This window comes from Carassius carassius, chromosome 8, assembly GCF_963082965.1.
Source record: "Carassius carassius chromosome 8, fCarCar2.1, whole genome shotgun sequence".
Classification (NCBI taxonomy): Eukaryota; Metazoa; Chordata; class Actinopteri; order Cypriniformes; family Cyprinidae; genus Carassius; species Carassius carassius.
Window position 1 is genome coordinate 17978518 of NC_081762.1, and position 19903 is coordinate 17998420.

General features: G+C 37.8%; 1 protein-coding gene across 1 annotated transcript in view; it reads left to right on the forward strand.

The window, feature by feature from the left end:
* Window positions 1-19903, forward strand: part of LOC132145441 (CUB and sushi domain-containing protein 2-like) — a 313214-nt gene that overhangs the window by 143661 nt on the left and 149650 nt on the right. The gene's annotated exons all lie outside the window — the stretch shown is intronic.

Consider the following 19903-nt stretch of genomic DNA (forward strand, 5'->3'; position numbering starts at 1 on the left):
CATTATTGCTATCATGGCAATTACACTTGGTCATGTAATGTGCTTTGATCAATTTACATTTATATAATTAATATAAAATAGTGAGTGGCTACAAAATTCAGTCTAGTCTTCAGTTTACTTTCGTGATGATAATGTTGATTATGTTTGGTGAGAGGGCTAGTACATTCAGAGTTTGTCTGTTCATGTGTTTTATCCATGTTTGCTTTCTAACGTGTGGATTGCTTGCCGTCCAAACATGTGTATGCTGATGTAATTATTGCATCTTGGAGGACATTTATGCTTGATCTTGTCATAACCTGACAACCATCAAGTCGTAAAAAATGCATGAAGTGGCTAAGTGTAAATTCCACTCTTTGTTACTCATTTTTACATATAACATAGGCATTCAAAGCTCAAGTCTTTTGAATATGAAGTGGGGCTATGTTTGCAGCACTTAAAACGTCATTTTGATGGAAGTCGAAAGTAAAAGCTGTTTATTTTCATATATACAGTACCATGTACAAAATACACTGCACTGCAAATACACATACACATGCTTCTTCACACACTATTATGACTGTGAACATTCCTCCAATTCATTTATTTACAATCTTCAGGGTAAAACAGTGTCAAAGTTTGTTTGTATTTGCATGCTTGTTAACCTCCAGATCTTGAGTGATCCAGATCTGTTGAGTCCTATATGAAACTTGTATTGCCTACTTAACCAGCTACATAAAGTAGCCCTGAATGTGAATGCCTTAGTGCTTTGATCTGTTTAGCATTAAAAACAGTTGATGCCTGTGATCCATTCTGTCACTGCAAATAGAAAGAGGCTCAAGAGAATTAGATTCAGTAAAAAAAACAAAAAAAAAAAAACGTGCAGCACATTTATTTCAAGATTATGAATAGCGTAAGTGTCCATAGGCAAAACTCTGCAGATGGATTGAATTGAGAGCACATGAACATACAAATGTGAATAGGTACAAACCAGTAAATTGGGTCAATAACATGCCATTTGTCAGGTGTATTTATTTTTTGGTAAGGTTGTTTTATTTTATTTTTATTTTTTTTGTATTGTATGCTTCTTTAACACATTGGACAAAACAATGTATTGCAATTCCTCCCAAAAATGCTAATGATAATGTAATATATGATAATGATAAATTTGATAATGTTTGTGTCTGTAAATTTGCCTCTGAAAATCAGCGCGTGAAGTTGAGAACAAAATCAAACTTAAAGTCATAGTATACCATAAAGGGGAGTAGAACTGTTATATACTGATGCCATGATGTATTGAACATACATGAATAAGATGTGTAATTAACTATTAATTTTATATATGGATGTGACACCTCACTGTGACAGATGTATAAACCAGAATAATATTCCCTCACACACCCACTTACTGACACACAAACTTCTTAACACACTGCCCTGTCAAGCTCATTCCGTTGTGATTTTGTTATCTATGGTAAAATTGCAATGGATCCTTTTTATGAGCCTCTTTTATGGATCCTCTGGGAAAGCTCAATTACACAGCTGCATCCACAAGTGACCTTGGAAGCGACCTTTTTTTTTCAGTTAACTACAAATCCAAGCGAATGGGCGATTACAGTGAGGTAGATAAAGACATGCTTATTTATCGTTTTTTGTAATCTTTTATTATTTTCATTTACTTTAGTAAAGGCGCATGTGGAATAGGAAGGTCATTTAGCTGTTGCAGGAAAATGCTTATTTTAATAGAGATCTCAGTGGAGGTCTGCAGCTTCTTTCTTGTTCATATATTTTCCTGTAAATGTCAGATGTACTTGCTAATGTTTGAAATGTGTTCAGTTGGTGTTTTTTCTCTATGCGTTCTTGTTTAATTTCTTGAATGAGAGAGTATCGTTGCATGTTGTTAAGCTGTGCAATATTGTGTTGCTTTAATCATTCAGTCATGGCTTTCGTTAACGTACATTTCGTTCAGTTTGCCCAGGCTTTGTTGTCATGCAATGGCAACAAAATAAAAGAGGGAATTCAGTTTATTGGTCTAATAGATGGTGGGTTTATAGAGTTTTGCAATTCAAAATAATGGTTTAAGCTAATAGAAGATACTTTTATATTTACTTTGGAAGAAAACCTTGTATCATGCAGTCACACTTAATCTCATAGCAGAAGGACTTTTTCAGATTATTCTTTAAATATCTCTTAAAAGCGCCAAGAAGTGCCAAAGTGTCTGTTAAATGCTAGTTTTGTTGAGCTTGGTAGTAGATAGGAGAGAATAAAGGACATAGTCCTAAAGATATAACAGGGTTGTTTTTGTGTTACAGTCTTAAAGGCACAGTTTACAAAAAAAATAATAATAATAATAAAAAAAACAACAACAACAACTTACAATTAAATCTTTTGAGTCAGATCTTTTAAACAAATCTTGAAACCTTTAGAAGCTTGAGTGATCCAGACTCCATCGTAACTGTATGAAAAAAAAGAAATTCATTTTTGGGTGGCAAAACAGAAAATCCACATCCATTTAATGAGGCTGCAAAAAAATAAAATAGAAATACAATTGGCAATTAAAGCTGCAAGCAGCGATGAACGGGCCCTCGCACCCGGGCTTTAGTAAAAAGGTGAACGGTGAGAAATATGCATTTAAAGTCATAAATATAAGTGGAATATAGCAAAGTATATTCCATATATTTGCCAATCTTCCTGTTGCCAACAGGTGGCGCTGTCATTGAAATGGAATATTGGCCTTCAGATGTGTTCAGGCCAGGACTCTTATCGAACATGTGAAGTTTGGGGTAGATCGAATATTTTATGCCTGAGTTACAACAACTTCTCTTGCTGTGGCGCCATGGACATGCCCTTTAACAAAAACTCAAGATCTCCTCAATTTAACATTGCACAGGCCTTTAGATTAAACTGACCACAGAAAATACATTAAAGTCAAAAAAATTTCTAGGAGTAGTTTGTCGCAGCGTAAAATATGTCACTTCCTGTTGCCAGCAGGCGGCGCTATACTTATAATTGAATATTGGCCTTTAGTTGTGTTCAGGCCAGTACTCTTATAAAACATGTGAAGTTTGGGTCAGATTGGGAATTGTATGCATGAGTTACAACAACTTCCTGTTTCATAGCATCCTTTAGCACATAGTAAGTGTTGATAGAATGTTTGAAAACATTTCTAGCATAATTAGCACACAATGGCGTATTTTACTGTGATGCAAATAGTGCATAAAGGTGTTAAACATGACACTAACCGTACAGTGGGGCTCGAAAGTTTGGGCACCCCTTGCGGAATCTGTGAAAATGTGAGTAATTTTCAAAAAATAAGAGAGATTATACTAAATGCATGTTATTTTTTATTTAGTACATAAAAGATGTTAACATTTAGTCCACCATACAAGAAAATGCTGAAAGTATTAAAATAACCCCACTCAAAAGTTTGGGAACCCTTGGTTCTCAATACTGTGTGCTGTTACCTGATGATCCACGACTGTCTTTCTGTTTTCTGATGGTTGTGCATGAGTCCCTTGTATGTTCTGAACAGTTAAACTGAGAACTGTTCTTCAGAAAAATCTTTAAAGTCGTGCAGATTCTTCAGTTTTCCAGCATCTTTGCATATTTGAACCCTTTCCAGCAGTGACTGTATGATTTTGAGATACATATTTTCACACTGAGAACATTTGAGGCACTCAAACACAACTATTTAAAAAGATTCAAACATTCACTGATGCTCCAGAAGGAAACACGATGCATTAAGAGCTGGGGGTGAAAACTTTTGGAATTTGAAGATCAAGGTAAATTGTACTTAATTTGTGTACCGGGAAACATACAAGTATCTTCTGTTGCTTACGAATGGCAGAACTAAATGGGAAAAAAATCATATTTCAACAAAATAAGACAAATTTGGCCATCTTCATCATGTTCAAAAGTTTTCTTAATGCATCTTGTTTCCTTCTGGAGCATCAGTGAATGTTTGAATCTTTTTTAATAATTGTGTTGGAGTGCCTCAATTGTCCTTAGTGTGAAAATATGTATCTCAAAATCATACAGTCATTGCTGGAAAGGGTTTAAATATGCAAAGATGCTGGAAAACTGTTCAGAACAAAACACCTATCTCGTGTGAAGTTTGGGGAAGATCGGACATTTCTTGCCTGAGTTACAGCAACTTCCTTTTTCATTACATTAGTAGCATGCTTTAGCACTAAGCTAAGTGTTGTTAGCAAGTATTAGTTTGTATCTAGTATGTTGCCAGCCTTTTTAACACTTGTTTACACTTTTTAATATGTTCCTAGGAGTCCTTAACAGTGTTACACATGACACTTCCTGTTACCAACAGGTGGCGCTATGACTATTACTGAATTTGGTCATGGGTGTTTGTTCGGAACAAAACACCTATCACACTTGTGAAGTTTGGGGAAGATCGGACATTGCTTGCCTGAGTTACAGCAACTTCCTTTTTCACTGCATTAGTAGCATGTTTTAGCACTTAGCTAAGTTTTGCTAGGATATTTTAGTATGCTTCTAAAATGTTGCCAGCCTATTTAACACTTGTTGATGCTTTTTATTATTTTACAAGGAGTTCACAACAGTGTTAAACATGCCACTTCCTGTTGCCATTAGGTAGCGCTATGACTATAATCGAATATGGGCATGTTGATGTGTTCAGGACAGGACTCTTATCAAACTTGTTCAATTTGGGGCAGATTGGACACTATACTGTATGCCTGAATTACAGTGACTTACTGATTCACTGCAGTAATATGATGCTTTAGCATTTAGCTAAGTGTTGCTAACATGATTTAGTATGTTTCTAGCATGTTGCCAGTGTATTTATCACTTGCTGGCACTTTTTATAAGTTGCTAGGAGTCCATAACAGTGTTACACATGACACTTCCTGTTACCAACAGGTGGTGCTATGACTATAACCGAATACTGGCATGTTGATGTGTTCAGTACAGGAGGCTTGTCAAACGTGTGAAGTTTGGGGAAGATTGGACATTGCTTGCCTGAGTTACAGCAACTTCCTGTTTCATGGCGAAACATCAAACTTTGTCAGGCCGCCAGTGACACACCCCTTGACGAAAACTCAAAACCTTCGTAATTTAACATCACAAAGGTTTTATGATGACTCTCACCAAATTTGAAGATAATCTGATTAAAACTGTAGAAGGAGTTCGTCAAAGTACGAGGCATGGAAATGGCAAAAACTGCACAAAAATCATACAGGAAATTCAAAATAACTTACTTCCTGTTGGGTTTTGGATTTTGTACCAAGAGACCTACCTACCTTTTTTGTAGGTAATGGTGTGTTACATGTGTGTACCAATTTTCATGAATGTACGTGAAACACAGATCGAGGCGCACTCCGTTGAAGTTTAACAGGTGGCGCTATCGAGCCATTTTGCCACACCCACTTCTGTAATTGTAAATTGATGTAAATGTAAATTTTCGCCAGTCCTGATACGTGTGCAAAGTTTCGTGAGTTTTGGAGCATGTTTAGGCCCTCAAAAATGCGATTCATTTCGGAGAAGAAGAAGAAGAAAAAGAAGAAGAAAAAGAAGAAGAAACGGAGCAATTCCAATAGGGTCCTCGCACTGCAGTGCTTGGGCCCTAATAATTATAATAATAAACAAAGCAGATACAAGAGGGTCCTCACACCTCGGTGCTCGGGCCCTAAATATTAGCTGATTAATCGTTTTGGCAAGTATATAATTCCATCACTACTTATGTTATGTCTGTATGTTTACAGCTTTATGTGCCATGTTTTAGGAAGAGAACAGGGACAGACAATAACCATAGGATGTAGAAATGATTGAAGTAAAAAAAAAAAAAAAATAGATTGAGGCCAGGCCTGCTCCATCCAGAGGGCAATTTCTTTCAATCAGGGTCTATATTGTATTTTCTGTAAAAAGAAAGAAATTGGAGGTGGAGGAAAAAAAGAAAGAAAAAGAAAGAAAGAAAGAAAAGCCTCCTCAAGATTTAACAAGACTGTGCCGTGGAGCCAAAGGGCATCTCATGAATAATGCATAATGGCGCAATGGAAATCAGTTCCTCTTCAAACTCTCTCAGACTCCTCCCCCTGCTGCTTTTGGGCCCTGGCCATGTTTTCTCTTCCAACTACATGTGCTATATATTTCTCTTTTAATTATGCTTCATTTAAACATGTTATCATGACCATGTTTACACAACTATATACATACAGTACACAACATCTTACAACATTTGTTTTTGCTTTGCCCTGGAGCTTTTATTATTTATAAAATGTTTATTCATGTTCTTTTTATGCCTTTATGTGGCATGACAATGGGAAGAGATGAGAATAAAGGGAAAAAAAGAGGAATTGTGAATCTTAAGGATGCAGGTGCATGGCATGACAAGCTTGAGAAGATAGCACACACAAACCACCCATTTTGCATGCAAAACTGGTAAGAACTTTTTTCTTTGGTCTTTACTTATTTATTTATTTATTTATTTATAACTACCAACCACGTAGTCTGGTTAGAGCTTTTTTAATTGGGATATATATATATATATATATATATATATATATAATTAGTTATTGATATTTTTGGAACATTCAAGACATCTTTTATCATGTGTAAAAGTATCTTGAGTCAATTTCGTAGTTTTTTCCAAAATAATGGGTCGTCTCCACCGTAACTTTGAAAAGCCCGGAGAAGCCAAGGTTACTGCTCTTTCACTTTGTTTGGAATGCTCAAATTGAGTTGCGGTGTTCTGACTTTGTTTAGCTGCATGTCAATATGAAGTTACGGTGCCGGTTTGAAGTTATACAGTGTTCTGCCTTTGTTTTACTGTCCATTAAAATCTGACACATTTTAATTATGATGTAGACCAGTGCTTTCCAAAAACTCAAAAACATTAGCCTTTACAGACATGTGTTTGATTAATGAAAAAGCTGTACTATTAAAACATCAGTTATTTATTTACCCTTGCATTGTAAAAAAATAAATAAAAAAAATGCATCAATCTGAATGGAGATGGGGTGAAGTGATGAGGTTGCGCTGAGAGCTTGATGATCCAATGGCGTTACGAAGAGTGACAAGCTCTTTATAATACTTATCATTGGTTAAATATCTGTAAAAACCCTTTGTTTTAAAATAATAATAAAGAATTATAATAGAGATATGAAGTTTGGATAATTTTTCACAGCACACCTGACTGGGTTAGGCAGAGGTGTCGTACCCATTTAAAGTGAGGGGGCATGTGTCCCCTCAGATTTTTGAGCGAAGTGCATTTTGAATGCAAAATAGCCAATTAATATTTTCTATATTACATGCAATTTGAATACAATCACACCAGTGTGATTAGATCGTCCAGTGTGCAATAACATCAGCTGCTAAATTCAAATCTGCGTTCGCTGGCTGGTGCTGAGCAAGAGACAGAAGTGTTTGTAAAGCTCTGCGTCTTAACCAATCACACACGATGCTGTTGAGCTTATGAATGCAATGACCAATCAGAGGTGTTCAGATGAGTCATCGCTAAAATGCCGGTGTTTTCTTTCTGGCGAATTCTCTCATCAGAAACAACAAAGTGCAAATATGTGTTCGAACCTGTAAGATATTAATTTCACAGTGTAAACTGCTTCAGTGATTTGATTTTTTTAGTCAACTTTTTTATTTTTAACATATAACAAATAACCTTCCGAATAAAACACAAGAACAACAACAGACATATAATCAATTTACATATTCCAATGACAGAGATAGAAAAAAAAGCTTCAGTGATTTTAATGGGAGTTTTTGAGATTGCTCGAAATAGATTGTCAGTGAAAATGTTCTTTGATAATGTAACTGGCAATATTTTTATTTGCATTAACTTGCATAACTCAGTCGTACAGTATTAAAAGTGTTATGGCATGACATCCATATCTGTTAATTAGGTAAACAGACAGTTTTTTATGCATATTACATTATTAGGTTACTTTGACCATCGTCCTCTATAGGTCATAATCTATAAAGGTGATAATTAAGATATTTCATGATAATTCAGTTTGGGAAAAAAAATAATATATAAATAATTTGTGCCCCCTCAAAAATAATGAGTGCATGAAAGAGACAATATGTTTATTAAATATAGCTAATATACAAACATATCTAAATATATCAGTTTACTATTAATCTATATATTTTTTAACAAAGCGGTGGGTGGGTGGGGGAGCTTTTGCTAAGTTTTTGGGGGGCCTTACCCCTATGAAGTTTGGGAAGCTCTGGTGTAGACAAACGATTAGATCGTGATCTACCAAACAGCTCCATATTACAAAGCACTGTAAAGACTAGATATCTTTGCAGCAATAAGTAATAGTGAATAACATTTAAAGATTTTTTCTTTTTGTAATGCCGATCAGGCTGTCACTTTGGGTTGGATTCATGTGGACTCGAATGCAATAGCTAGCTTGATAAATCATAAAATATGTAGCCTACGAACAGTTTGCAGTTAAATCCATATCCTACCTTTTCCTGTAACCCGATAAAATTAATCGATGGTGATGAACGTCTTTGGAGATGTTTGATCCACAAGCATTCTGAGCATTGTTCCCATTTGTTGCCATTCACATCAATCCACAAGTCGTTCTTATAGGTTAGGCTATTTTTATGCTTAATACAGTAACATTACTACAGGTAATATCCTATATGAGACAGCCCATGATCACTAGATTTTATACAGGTGTTACTATAACGATTTTGTAAATGGTGATCAGCAACCAAATATTAACAATTCCTTGGTGTGACTTTTCACGTTTTGCAGACAATGCAAAGGCAGAGTACATTAACTTCAGTAGGGATAAAAATCAAGTTCGAGCTCACAATTTTTTTTTATTTAGATGATTTTCATTGCTAAAATATCTAATTGTTAAATTTCCAGTGTCCTGCCTATAAATAATTAGGCTGGACAAGTAAACAACTGTAAAGTGTTATTATTATTATTATTTTTTTTTCAGTTTCACACGCGAGTTAGGGAAGTGTATTTAAATTATTTGATTTTATTTTTTTTTATCTGTGATTTCAAATCAAACTTGCTCTAAATATTGTGTTAGCACATAATGAAAGGGGTTAGTTCACCCCAAAATGACAATTTTGTCATTATTAACTTATCCTCATGTTTGGGACACAAATTAAGATGTCTTTAGTGAAATCCAAGAGCTTCCTGACCCTGCATAAACATGAATGCAACTACCACGTTCAAGGCCCAGAATGGTAGTAAGGACATTAAAATAGTCCAAGGGTTCAACCTTAATTTTTTAAAGCTATGAGAATACTTTTTGTGTGCAAAGAAAACAAAAATAACAACTTTATTCAGCATTTTCCTCTCCATGTCACATGGACTATTTTAACGAGGTCCTTACTTAGTTTCTGGGCCTTGAATGTGGTAGTTGCATTGCTGCCTATGAAGGGTCAGGAAGCTCTCAGATTTCGTTAAAAATATCTTAATTTGTGTTCCGAAGAGGAACAAATGTCTTACGTGTTGGAAACAACATGTTGGTAAGAAATTAATGACAGAATTTTTATTTTCTGCTGAACTAACCCTTTGAATGAAGTTGGACGCTTTTTATGTCATCTTCATATTTCTGTGTGCCATTTTTTTGTTTTTATTTTTCTTTGAGGGGGGGTGATTAAGATACAAAGTGGCCCATATCGAAAACCCAGAGAGTATTAAAAAATGCTTTTTTTCTTCAGCTCTAATTTCCACCCCCCTTTCTTTTGACCTTTAATCATTCCTTAAGGGCCATAAATGTGATTGGTGATTGGTAAACTCAACAGGAGAGACATTGGAGACTCTAAGTGAATCTAATAGCAGTCCACAGTCAGCAGGATTAAACCACATGAAGGTCAAAGCTTTTGCCCATGCCGCGTTCTCTTCTTTCCCGAGCCCAAATTCCCAGCTCTGGACTCAGTGGTTGGGAGTCTGATTTGTTTTGTCACTTCAGAGTGAGAGCACACTCTTTCCACACCCACCTCTCTCTCGCGCTTGCTCTCTTATGATTCACAGTCATTAAAATACTGGAACTTTGGAGCTTTAAAAGTCACCCTGACCCATGCTCAGCCACCGGGCCTGAGCAGAATATAAAGCAGAGGAGTGATTGATCTGCTTAAGTATCTGCAATTAAGCCGCCACTGTGTGTGAGACAGGAGCTGTGCAGTGCCACAGATCCCAAAATCAACCTCTACCACTGCAGTCTGCAATCAAACACGAACGGCGAGCGGAGGGATCGAACATAAAAGAACTTAATCACGTCTCACCACATTTTCAACCCACCTCTTTGACCGTGAGAACAGAATCAGTGTTGTTAGACCATTTGGCTTGTCAAAATCCCATTTCTTTTTTATTCAAAGTTTAGCCAGACGACCTTCGGGTGTTGTTGGTTTTTATTTTTTTTATTTTTTTTTACCATGCAATGGTATCGAGACTTGGGGCGATTAACCTTTGGTGATATTTATTTGGATAGTGATAAACGGAGTGCCGACTCTGTCCATGAGAGTCCCATGACCTTGAATTCCCCACTCTGATGCTATAGAAATTTTCGATTAATCTAGGAAGTTCATTGGATGGAGATCAAGAACTCATTTAAAGCTGCACTCTTGAGGTACGTCTGGGCAAAATCTAATACTAAGAACGAGGGTGGAAGGGGGTATTGAACTTGCAGTGATACCCTTAAAGCATCTTCCATCAATCCATGTTTGACTTTCAAACCTCTTTGCCAGGTGCAAATTGTTTCTCTTAAAAAGAAAATAAATAAAAGATTGAGACGGGGTGATGCCAGGGTCGTCAGGCTCTTTTCAGCTTGCCCTAATAGCATATTTATGAGGGCTGTAATCTAGAATGACATTTTCGATACCACCCCCGTTCTGTTACTTACACGATTCAGATCCATTCGATGGGATAATCACTATACGTTAATGGGGATGACTTGAGGCTGAATTGCTTTTTAACTCAAACGGACATCTCAATTGCTGCATTGTGGGATGGACATGAGAAAGAGAATGAGAGTGATTCTTTGGGTGTGTGGAAACAATGGGGAATCATTATTCACTGTCATCATTACTACTTAGGTACCCATGTTTTGTGCATGTAGCTCCACTTATGAACATTAAGTCTGCTTGGTAAACTTTTAGACACATAATCTCATTGTACAGGTCTGGCTTTAGTTTAAACTCATGTCCATGAGTGCACTTTCAAGTTACCGCTGTAGTATTTCCTGTCTGGTGACTGTAGTCCATCCATCTTATTGATCTGGGAGATTTCCAGGTTTTTCAGCTTCAATGAGGCACCTGTGAGATCATTAAATCTGTGTGAATACAAATGGGAATGGGATAAAGGTCATCATGTGTCTCATTTTCAGCAAATGTCTACTGTCAATCAAAAATGTTATTGATTTAATGATAGAGGTGCTTACATGTTATTCTAAGTGGTCTTCTGACAATAAAAAGGTCATTTGATGAATGGGAAATATTTTTGTGTACTGTATGTTAAGACACAATATTACGTGTTATTTTAGTGTTAAAATGAAAGCTAGTTCAAATAAAGCTGAAATATTTACCAAATTTTTAATTTTTTTTAATTTAATTTTTATTTTATTTTATTAAATCGAAGATGGGCTTCTGTGGGCAATTTATGTATTACTGTATAGCCACAATTTCATACACAGGTTTAACTGTGTTAAAATGTGTAAGATTATAATTAATTTTATTCAAATTAATAATAATATCAATAATGAGATAGTTGCTGGTTTTATATTTATTGCTGTTATCTTGCAATGCTGAGATGAGTGTATTTACTTACAAGGATCAGTTAGTTGAATGTCTTGTTTTTATACCTCTATACTTGGTACAGTTGGTGTGTGACTTTCTACAATATTTCATAATAATAATTGTCTTTTTTACAGCATTCTTGCAGTCTTTTTCTTGATGTCTGTAACAGATCTTCAATTTTTGAGATTTGTAACCATTTTGACATGTTTTCCTCAGCTTTGGTTTAATTGGACGTAATTATTAAAAATATAGTATTTTTCTTGTGTTAGAGAAAACCTTTGGCTAAGGATTAGTTGACACTCTCATTTTAAAAGATGATTATAAAGAGTGTATTCATCTTTGAACAAAGCTTATACAGCTGTCATACAAATCATAGTTCTATACAGTGAAAACGACTTCACAATGAGTTCAAACAACATTAAACTATTATTTATAAAAATAAAAATTATGCAAAATATCTTGAGATCTTGCCTTAAAAAAGTGAATGGGGTGAATGAGAAAAGTAATGAATTCTAGATGAATAATAGAGAGATGTGAATCCATCCTGATGCATGGAAACAGAAACTCGGTGTGACCCATGTATATGTACCTGTTCCAGTGCGGGATCTCTATATCGGAACAAAAGCTGGCAATAGCGCAATAAAAGATGCAATCTGCACTGTGCCTCACTTAATCTGTCCGGTGGTTGCCATCATAAATCAAGTCTAATGTCATGTGACAAGTAGTCAGAACTCAACGCCACTTCCATTTTTCCGGCAGGCCACAAAGGAGAAAGGGGCTAGAGAATGTGTGTGTCTGTGTGTGTGTGGGGGAGGGGGGGGGTAATAAATAAATAAATAATGTGCATGAGAGGATGAAAACTAATTTCAGTAAAGGCGGACCTTTAGGTGATTGATTCTGTGGAAGGCATTAATCTTGTCCTCACCATCTTCATGCCCATCAGTTTTTGTGAAGATGGTTTTAGCATTACATAGGGTGGCACGGTTTAACTGTGACCTGTTTTAGGGACACAATGTTTAGTCAGTGATTGGGTTCCACCATGGACACCAGCTTATGTTGTGGTTTGAATACATGGTGTCAATATTAATATTAGTAGTAGTAGATATTTTTTATCATTTTAGAATCTCAATAAATGGTGTCAAACTGACCCATATTTAATTAATGCGGAATTTTAACTATTATGTTAAAGTGATTTGTCTTTAAGGATCATAGCTAAATAATGTTATCTCATGAAAAACAAACAGTAGTTATAGTTAATGTTTGGTTTTGTGTATGTACTTAGATGAGAGAATGTTAGTGTATTTAGAGTGTCAAGTAGATGGCTATAGCGGTAAATTTACCAATCAAAGTAATGATACCATCACCATGTCCTTCTCTTGAAGTTTCAGCACAGTTGAGCTGAACGGTCCTAGGAGAGCGAGTTGACCAATCCCCTAGATGCCTGACGGAGATGTTCTGTCAGTCTTGTTCCTGCGTCCCATGAGAGCACTGGGCCTGTTTCAGTTAATGAGCCCCAACTGCACTAATGTGTGTTAAAATAGGATTATGTGATTCCATGCTGCTGTACCATCACAGCATTAAGACAAGCACCGGTGCATCAGTAGCGCTGTGGTACACTTCATTCTCTATGATTACACCCTTGGGCATCAAGCATCGACACTACAACAGGTTCACACGCCTGACATTCGTGGGAATATACTTTCGCTATAACAGTGCAAAAGAACTTATTCACTCCGATTAAACTCACTGTTTCATTGACCACTGTCGTTGTTGTGCAGGAAAATGAAAAATGGGCAAAACACATTCTTGGGCTGTCAGTAGGATGGCATTTTCTTGCAAGATGTCCTTGAAAATAAACAGTTTTGCTCTGCACCAGTTCTCTTGTTTGCCATCTTAAACACAATGTGGCTAAATCCAGCTCATCTGTAATGAAAAAGCTCTTTCAGCTTTCAGCCTCTTCCTATTAAAGTGCACATAAAGTAGTTTAGGGGGTGTCTTGTTGTATGTGTGTGGAAATATTAGAAGTATAAAAAATGTGAATCATTCAGTAAGGGGCATGTAGAAACTGCATAGTTTTACCGGAGCGGACTGGCCATCTGGAGCACCGGGACTTTTCCCGGTGGGCCACTGGCCAATGTGGGCCGGCCCACCCGGTACACAAATATATATATATATATATATATATATATATGTATATATATATATATGTATATATATATGTATTTTTTTTTTTAAATGACGGAAATCATAATATTGCATCTCTTTTCTACACAAATGGAGGAGTGAGTCGATCGCGCGGCCGACAAGGAGTGTGTTTTGTTTGCATGAGTGTTTTGCCCTCACTCCCTGTTTAGTTTGTTCTGCTCCATTGCATATCTTGAAACACGCCCCCTTTCACGTCATCTAATTTACAGGGAGAGAGAGACAGATTTATCCAGTACAACAAATTTCTCTGAGCAGCAGGCCACTGTATACGTTCACTTAAAGCATAACCGACTGTGTTTACGAGAATACTTGCAGAGACAATTATTTTGAGATAATTTTGTGTGTACAATGTGTGTATTAATTCTGTGTACACACATTGTCTGAAACACTGCTCTTAGCACATGCTTTGAACAAGTGCGCGCAAACTCCGAACGTGCGCTAATGGTTTAAAACTCTTGAATCGGCAAGATTTAGAAACAAGTGCAAATGATCAACTATGATCCGTTTCACCCCTTAAAGCGGGTGAACAACGCGAATCAAGTTAGGAATTTTACATCACTATTCAAGATCGCCGTCGGTCTGGGCGGTGATATATTTTGGAGCCCGACTGGAAAACACAATATCCCCGGGACATCTAGCTCGTGATTTTACGAGCCCTGCACCTCAGATCTATCGGTTTCCACAATGGTTTTGTTTAACAAAATAAATAATTTTTTTAAAAGATTTACTCAAAAGAATCATCTGTGGGATCGATGATACATGAGAGCAAGTCTGTATAGGCAAGTCTGAAACAGAGAACATGAACAAGTTAAGGGTGGCCTCCGTGGCCACGACAGGATCGGTCGAGCGCTCAGAAAGTTCGTCTGAGACGTGGAGAGGCTCTGGTATTTCAGCAGAGTCGTGGAGAGGCTTTGGTAGTTCCGCAGAGAAGCTCTGGTAGTTCCGCAGAGTTTAGACTGGATTTAGGAAAATCAATGGTGACTTGACTCTGCTCATGAAGATCATTGGTGACTTGACTCTGCTCATGAGGATCATTGGTGACTTGACTCTGCTCATGAGGATCATTGGTGACCTGACTCTGCTCATGAAGATCATTGGTGACCTGACTCTGCTCATGAAGATCATTGGAGACCTGACTCTGCTCATGAAGATCAATGGTGACTTGCCTTTGCCCATGAAGATAGTCGGTGACTTGACCTTGCCCATGAAGAACACTGGTGACTTGACTTTGCCCATGAAGATCATTGGTGACTTGACTTTGCCAATGAAGATCATTGGTGACTTGACTTTGTTCATGAAGATCACTGGTGACTTGCCTTTGCACATGAAGATCAATGGTGACTTGAATTTGCCCATGAAGAACACCCATGACTTGACTCTGTCCTTGAAGATCACCAGTGACTTGACTTGACTCCTGAGGTCTAACTGTGGTAGTGCTTAACTCGTGAGTGTCAACGGTGACTTGACCTGACTCTGGAGTGTCAACGGTGACTTGACCTGACTTTGGAGTGTGACTCTGGAGTGTCAACGGTGACTTGACCTGACTCTGAAGTGTCAACGGTGACTTGACCTGACTCCGGAGTGTCAACGGTGACTTGACCTGACTCTGCAGGGTCAACGGGAACCTGACTCGACTCTGGAGGGTCAACGGGAACCTGACTCGACACTGGAGGGTCAACGGGAACCTAACTCGACTCTGGAGGGTCAACGGGAACCTGACTCGACTCTGGAGGGTCAACGGGAACCTGACTCGACTCTGTAGGTTCAACTGGAAGCTGACTCGACTCTGGAGGGTCAACTGTGGCTGTCATCCCATGTAGAGGCGCTGGACAAGCGGCCATCTTGGGCAGTGGCGCTGGGCTGGCGGCCACCTTGTGCTGTGGCGCTGGGCTGGTGGTCCTACTGTCTGTAGACCCCGGTCTAGAGTCGGCCATCCCACCGAGAGAGACAGGTGTGGCTGAGTCATCCCACCGAGATCGATGCTGTAGGTAACTGGTGAACCCCCAAAAGTCCAGTATCTCCAGCCCCTTCATCTCCCAACCAGGCAAAGGGTCATCCAGGCAGTCGTTGAATAGGTCCTTCAGGGCCTCATCATTATACCCCATCCCCACTGCCATTGTCAAGAACATTTGCGCCAAGCACCCCACCTCACTCCCCTTTTGACGGAGAGTGGTTAGGTTGGAAAGTCTCCCCATCCGCTCCTCTATGGTGGCTGGGGAACGTATACGAAATCCCACACCGCTGGATCTTGGCATGATGGAGTCCTTCTGTCACGTACGGGAACACAGGAGACGGAAGATCCAAGTGCAGTGTAGGTTTAATAGGGTTATCCAAAATCAGAGTCAAAACAAGCCGGGGTCATAATCAAACATCAGTCCAAAACAGAAACAAACAAACAAACAAGAACAGGAACAGGAACAGGAACAGGAACTCGAAGACTAGGAATGCGAGGACACTAGGTGATGGAAAGTAAGGACTTCATGCAGACAAACAGAAAAGGACTGGTTAATATAGGGAGGATAATGACTAACAAGTGAAGACACCTGAGTGCAATTAACAAGAGGGCAATTACTGTGATGAAGGGACAAGGCTAGTGGGAATTGTAGTGCCTACGGTGAGGTGCCTATAGGGAAGTGAGACCACTAGTGGACACCCATGGAAACAGAGACCAGACAGCGTGACAGGAAACAAGCCACAACACAACGAAAACAAGTCGCAACACAAAAGGAAAGAAGATGCAACAACAAGTCGCAACACAATGGAAACAAGTCGCAACACAATAGAATTAGCGCAACACAAAGGAAACAAATTCTGAGTATTGTCCGATTCCGATCCAATACCAGCACACTATATATATATATTATTTTTTTAAGGATTTTTTTTTATCCTTGTAGAATTTCAATACTTGTGTTGACCTGATCGTCACTCTTTTGTGTTAAACACAATCTACTTAGTATTGACAACTTCATTTTAATAAAAAAATAACAACTGAAAAAAAGATAAAATCATAATCTATGACAAAAATACTATTATAAACCAGGGTAGTGGGTAATTTAGCAGCAAAAGTAATTCTAGAAAAATCATGAATGCATATAAAATCTAAACATTTAGTGAAATAACATTATTTAGTGTAATAAAAATAAAAGTGAATGTGTAGAAAAAACATTTATACATTGCTCTGTACATTGCTGTTTGTATTGTTGTAAAATACATTAATAAAAATAAGTAAATGTATTTATTTGTAATTATAAATTATAAAATTAAAATACATTTCTTTTAAATGTATAGCACAGTAATCAAGGCAGCAGCATATGATAGATAGGAGTCCTACAGTGGGGGAAATGTTTATTTTATCCCCTGCTGATTTTGTAAGTTTGCACACTTACAGTTTTATTTTAACAGATAGAGACAGAATATCATACAAAAAATCCAGAGAAAACACATTGTATAAAGGTAAGAAATTAATTTGCGTTTCAGTGAATGAAATAAGTATTTGATCCCCTACAAGCCAGCAAGAATTGTGGCTCCCACAGATGATGTTTATGTGCCCATGTGGAACACAGATTAATCCTGAAGTTACTCCTAATGTCAGTTTGTTAGGTGTATAACGTAAGACACCTGTCCACATAATCTGTATCTTTCATTCCAACCTCTCCCACCACCATGGGCAAGACCAAAGAGCTGTCAAAGGATGTCACAGGCAAGATTGTAGATCTGCATAAGGCTTTAATGGGCTACAAGACCATCAGCAAGAAGCTTGGTGAGGAGACAACTGTTGGTGTGATTATTCGGAAATAGAAGAAATTCAAAACAACCATCAATCAGCCTCGGTCTCAAGACCCGTGTAAGATCTCATCTCATGGGGTAAGGATGGTCATTAGAAAAGGTGGTACCACAGTTGGGACCACAGTCACCAAACAAAACATTGGTAACACACTACTCCGCAATGGACTGAAATCCTGCAGCACCCGCAAGGTCCCCCTGCTTAAGAAGGCACATGTACAGGCCCATTTAAAGTTTGCCAAAGGACATATAATGATTCAGAGAAGACTTGGGAGAAAGTAGTGTGGTCAGATGACACCAAAATTGAACTCTTTGGCATTAACTCGACTCACCGTGTTTAAAGGAAGATAAATGCTGACTATGACCTCAAGAACGCCATCCCTACAGTTGAGCATGGAGGTGGAAACATTATGCTTTGAGGCTGTTTTTCTGCTAATGGTACAGGACGACTTCACCGCATTGAGGGGCAAATGAAAGGGGCCATGTACTGAAGATGAGTCATGTATGGGTCTTCCAGCATGACAGTGATCCAAAACATACCGTCAAGGCAACAAGGGAGTGGCTCAAGAAGAAGCACATTAGGGTCATGGAGTTTTCTAGCCAGTCTACAGACCTCAATCCTGAAGAAAATCTGTGGAGGGAGCTGCAACTTTGAGTTGCCAAATGACAGCCAAGAAACCTTAAGGATTTAGAGAGGATCTGTAAAGAGGAGTGGATCAAAATCCCTCTTGAAATGTGTGCAAACCTGGTGACCAACTACAAAAAATGTCTTGCTTCTGTGCTTGCCAACAAGGGTTTCTGCAACAAGTACAAGTCTTGTTTTGCTTGGGGATCAAATACTTATTTCACTCACTGAAATGCAAATCAATGTTTAACCTCTAACCTTTATATAATGTGTTTTTTTCTGGACTTTTTGGTTGATATTCTGCCTCTAAATGTTAAAATAAGCATTACATAAAAAGTACAGACCACCTCTTTGTGTGTGGGCAAACTTACAAAATCTGCAGGGGATCAAATAAATATTTTCCCCACTGTATCTATCAAATGTTGCTGCTTCCATTACTGTGTTATACATTAGATAATTACTCATAGTATGCAGTGCTCCACATGGAGAAGTTCAAAGCACTAATGAAAGAGATATTGATCTGTAGTTTATTAAATCTGTGCTATAGTTTATTGAGCCTTTTCTTTTAACAGTTTTAAATTTCAGTTACTGTGCGCTCTTGGAAAGAGTTTCATCGTCTTGACTGTCGTAACGCGAAACACAGTTTGAATGCTGTATGGAGGTTGACAGACAGCTGCAGTGGAGAGAAGAGTTTACATGAACTTGAATTTAATTACTTACTGTACATATTCATATGTACCTCACATTAAACCATGGAATGTCTTCAGAAAACTTGGTCTTTGACTTTATGGTGCTTTATAATGCAATCCGGCAGAAAATGCCAGTATCGGAGCCGATACCGATACTGAGAATCGGATTGATGCATCCCTATGCGCAACACAATGAAAACAAGCCACAACACCTCAAGATTAGCACAACACAATTAAATTAGTCCTATCCTATTTGTAGTGTGTGTTGTGGAGATTTCATTGTGTTGTGCACTACTGGGCCACCATAGCTAAGAATGTTGAGCACTGAAATATGTTTAGATTGGCAGTCGTATTTAGCTTCAGGTGCTGGTCGTGAAAGTGTAGTGACAAGTAACTGTAATGTGCTGCATATGTAATCGCCAAAAATGACTTTTCTAGCAGATGTTTCAATGACATTGAGCTAGATGTAGATAATTCAATTAAAATTAATTAGTTTTCATTTAATCAGGGTCTGCATGTATTCAAACAAGCTGTTTTATGTTGTCGATGGCTTGTTAGTAAAATACATTAGAAAATCACTGGTCAGAGTCTTCTCCAAAAAATAAAAAGTGACTAAGCCATTGCAGCATAAGCAGCAGACACACATATTGCATGCAGTCATTTAAATGTTAATGATTTTGTTTGCAAAAAGAGTTATAGTGCTAGTGACTCAGACCCATTTTTATCCCCTTCCCTCAGCGCTGGTGGGCTTAGTCGTTCTGAGCTTGTGAAGTTAAAAAATACTTCATTGCATCAGATGTACAATAAATAGCAAACGTTGACTAAGCTCTTGTAAACTATTCATACCTCCCCATGCATCTGTTTCTTT